The sequence below is a fragment of the Propithecus coquereli genome, unplaced genomic scaffold (assembly GCF_000956105.1).
Source record: "Propithecus coquereli isolate 6110/MARCELLA unplaced genomic scaffold, Pcoq_1.0 Scaffold155, whole genome shotgun sequence".
NCBI classification, from domain to species: Eukaryota; Metazoa; Chordata; class Mammalia; order Primates; family Indriidae; genus Propithecus; species Propithecus coquereli.
Genome location: NW_012139969.1, coordinates 4,503,124 through 4,507,711, shown reverse-complemented (window position 1 = coordinate 4,507,711; position 4,588 = coordinate 4,503,124). Strand labels below are relative to the sequence as shown.

At 40.8% G+C, this 4,588-nt stretch overlaps 1 protein-coding gene and 1 pseudogene across 1 annotated transcript in view; both read left to right on the top strand.

The window, feature by feature from the left end:
• LRRC49 (leucine rich repeat containing 49) overlaps nucleotides 1-4,588 on the top strand; it is a 178,135-nt gene that overhangs the window by 168,582 nt on the left and 4,965 nt on the right. The gene's annotated exons all lie outside the window — the stretch shown is intronic.
• On the top strand, nucleotides 665-1,431 carry LOC105807298 (annotated as a pseudogene).

The following is a 4,588-nucleotide window of genomic DNA, read 5'->3' as shown; positions in this document are numbered from 1 at the left end:
AAATAGATTATTTTTATGGACAGAAACTTTCTACATTGTAAAGATGGCAAATCTTTATAAATTCATTCAAAATATAAGGCAGTTCTAATTCAAATTTGGACAGAGTTATTTGTGGAACTTCACCAGCTGAACTCAAAAGTTATCTGATAGAGCAAAGGACCTAAAAAATACACAAGAGTAAAGGTGGAGAGAACTTGCCTTACCAGATAGCGAGTATAATTATAATACTATAGCAATTAAGGCACTGTAGGGTTAGACAAATAGACCGGTGGACAAAGCAGAAAGCCAGAACTATCCTTGTATATGGGAAAACTTTATACAGATAGTAGGTATTACAAACTACTAGAGACAGACCATTGAATATTCCTTAGTAATAATACTGAGGAAATGGGATATCCAATCAGAAAAACATTGAACTCTTCTTGGCACCGTACAACAAAAAATTACCTCCAGATCAAATAAAAGCCCAAGTATGAAAAGCAAAACTTTGAAGTTCTTATTTTTAAAATAGGAGAAAATCTTTATGACCTTGGTTGGATTGGGTATGATTTTTTTCACACCACCAGTGCACAAACTATAAAGGAAAAGATTTTGGTAAATTTGGCAGTCAGGCAGCTTGTCAGGTCGACTGTGCACTTGCAGCTGGTTAGAGACAATTTGTGAAATGAGTGACTCAGAAGATAATGACACCCCCCTGCCCCCAGCTTTCTGCTCACACCTTAGCAGCTCTCTAGGAGTTTTATGCTGAATAAAAACAACAAACTGACCTAGGTGGGGATGATAAATATAACATCGCAATAATAGAAGAGAATTGGTGACAGGGTCTCACTCTGTCACCCAGGATGGAGTGCAGTGGTATGATCATAGCTCACTGTAACCTCAAACTGCTGGACTCAAGTGACCTCCCAGTGTCTGGAACTACAGCAATTGAGCCAGTTTTGGTATAGTCAGGAAACTGCTTTGCGACTTGCGTAAGAAGCCATTGCTGCTGCTGGAGAAGGTGGCAGAACAGCATGTGTGAGTGCCCCCAGCGTTTACCAGAAACTCAGAGAACTTTGCATAGAGAGAGAAGACTTTTCAATATACATGTTTGAATATGACAAAAGATTTGCCATGTATGGAGAGGAGTTTATCTTCTATGACTACTGTAATCCATTGGATTTACCCGAAAAAAATTGCTGCACATAGTTTTGACATCGTAATGGCAGATCCTCCCTATCTTCCTGAGGAATGTCTCAGAAAAACATCAGAAACCATCAAGTACCTGACTCAGGGCAAGATTCTGTTGTGCACAGGTGCCATCATGGAAGAACTGGCAACAGAACACCTTGGAGTGAAGATGTGCAAGTTTATTCCAAAACATACCGAAACTTAGCAAGCAAGTTTTGCTGTTCTGTGAATTATGAATCTGGGCTAGACTGTGGTCTCTAAATACAGATAGTAACAAAGCACAGTAAAGGACCCCTCGCACATTTCTCCTCTCTTTTTATTTTCTTAGTAGATTGAGAAGTTATAACCTCCTCCCCTCCCCACCAAACAGGAACTGTCCCTGGCCTAATTTTCAAAATAAGGACACAACCTCTCACTATTGTTTCCTTAAGGAGGGCATCCCTAGAGCTTGGTCATCTTCTGCCAGGCTGAATCCATGGAATTAGAGTTGGAAGAAATCTTAGAACCTGCCTAATCCACTTGCCTCATTTAACATATGTAAAAACAGAGGAACAAACAGCTTTGTGGCTTGCCCGAGGCCTCCTGAATTAGACAGGACCTTGGCCTCTGCCTCAGGCCATAGGGTCCCTAAAAATGAGCTCCTTCTGTGTGCCCGGCGCAGTCTGGTAGCATCCTAGGGCTCGTGAGGCCCCACCCCTGTCCAATTCGAGCCCCTCAAGACGAAACAATTTGCCTCCATGAGGTAAGTTGGTAATCCGAAGAGCTGGTATCTGAATGCCTCTGGGAATTCTCCTCCTCTTCCCAGTTCTGGGAGGGCTGCGAGGGTAATGGGAATGGAACCGAGGTGCTCTCCCTCCAAACTCCAAACTGCCTGAGCAGATGAAAGTGCCGTCTGTAAATCAAACCCCAGAACCCAAAGGGGAGCTGGGAAGTGTGTGGAGTCTCACTGTTCAAAGCATATTCATCATACGCCCCTACCACAGAGGACTTCAGTGGCCAGAAAGGATGAACTGTTGATACATGCGACTGGGATGGACCCCAAGGACGTCAACTGAGTGAAAAAATCCCAAAGATCACACACTGGATGTTTCCAGTTATAACATTCTCAGAGGGGAACAGTTTAGTGGTTGAGAGGGGTCAGGATGGGTGCAGGGGGAGTTCTCTGGTACTTGCATGGTGGTCTGTGTCTTATCCATAGCGGTGGTTTCATGCATCTGCACATGTGACAGCATTACACAGAACCACACACACACACACACACACACACACATACACACAAATGAGGGTGTGTAAAACTGGTTAACTCGTAATGTGGTCTGTGGGTTGAACCAGTATCTGTTTTCTGGTTGTGATGTTGCACTGGGAGAAAGTGGGAAAAGGGTATGTAAGACCTATCAGTAGTATTTTTCCAATTTCCTGGGAAGCTACAATCATTTTAAAATAAAAACTTTCCAAAAAATTTTCCAGAAAATTTGGCAGTCAGGGTCATTGGTTTTTGGTTTTTGGGGTTTGTTTTGTTTTGTTTTTAGAGAAAGGGATAGTCTCTCTATGTTGTCCAGACTGGTCTAGAACTCCTGGGCTCAAGGAATCCTGCCTCAGCCTCTAAGTGGCTGGGACTATAGGCATGCAGATTTTTAAAAATAGAAATAGCCTCAGGGAAGTTAAATAAGTAAAGCCTTGAGTAAAGTGGATTTGAGCAATAAATAAGCAATGAAAAAGTAAAGATAGGGAATGTTGACTCCTATTTTGAGAAATTTGAAAGGGAAAAGAAGGAATCTGAAGTCCCGTGATATTTTGGAAAGAATGCTAGGCTAACAATCAGGAGACTTGGATTTGAGCCCTTTATTCAACCACTTATTACCTGAAAGACCTTGCCCAAGTCTCTTAATCACTCTCTCTTGACTCAGAGCCCAGCATTCCTTCATTTATACCATGCTCCCCACATCTTGAAAAATACTTAAATCACTGCAGCACAAAGTGCTCAGTCTCTCTCTTCTGTACATCCTGAGTTGTTGAGAAAATTAATTGAGGTGAGCTTCTCACAAATCAGGTTAAGCAGACCTTTTCATTATACATCTCATACTTCTGTATGAGACCGACAACTTGGTAGTTGTCCATCCATTCTCCTAACTCATCTAAAAAAGATTTAAAATGGACATAGAATCAGAGTGCTGAAAGGGACTTTATAAAATCTAATCCTCTTCTCAGACCAGGGGTAGGGAACCTGCGGCATTAAGGCCACATGTGGCTTTCTAGGTCCTTAAGTGTGGCCTTTGACTGAATCCAAATTTTACAGAACAAATCCTTTTATTTCTATTAATACATTTCTGTTTGTCTTTTATATTTTTATTTTACTTTTAAAATGAATGTATTTAAAATACCAAAGAATAAAATAAGTTTCAATGAAGTAATTGTCCCAGCTTGACTGGCACAATTAGAACATTACTAAGCCATAAAGGCTAAATTGACGGCTGCTACATTCATGATTTAGTTCTGACTTCCCCCGCCTGACTGGCGCCACTACCACGAGGCTGGTTGGCGAGAGTTTATGGGGGTCGACTACACCAGTCTGTTATCAGCTTTTGACAGCGGTGCACTGTGTTTCTGTTTGAAGTGGAATTTGTGTATACTTGCACAACTCGACAGTATTTTTTAATTCTATGTGCTTAACAGCCCATCATGTCAAAGAAGACTTAAGAGAATGCTGAAGGAAGAAAACAGATTTTTTAATGAGGACTGGGAATTGAAATATTATCTTGTTTCTGCTAAAGATAAGATGATTTGTTTGCTTTGTGATACTGCAATATCAACATTAAAGAAATTCAATGCTCATCAGCATTATAACACTCATAAGGACCACAAATATTTTAAATTAGAGGGAGAAGGCACAAAAGGTTGTATTGAATTAAAAGATGAAAAGCAAAAGCAAAGACAGTTCCTCCAAGCAGCAACAAGACCTGGAAATAATGCCACTGAAGCAACTTATAAAGTAGTTTATATACTTGGGGAAAAGGGAAGCCATTCAGTGATGTAGAGATTGTGAAAGAGTGCGTTGTCGAAGTTGTAGGATGCTTAGACCCCAATAATGTTTCAAAGTACAAACAGCTGCCTCTTTCAAGGAGAACTATAACTGACTGGCAGCATGAATTAGCCTTCACCTTAACTGAACATCTTCATGCAATGCTTCAAAAGGAAAATATGTGTTATTCAACTGCTTTGGATGAATCGACCCGTACTACTGACTTGGCACAGGTTTTATACCTCATTTGGGTCATAACAGATTTTCTTTGCTTTGGGCACTCTTGCAGACAGAACATGGGGAATAGGTATCTTCAACAACTTTCAAGATAAATGTTGTGAAGTTGGACTGAACTTGGTAAATTTAGTGAGTATATGTACAGACGGTGTACCTTCCATG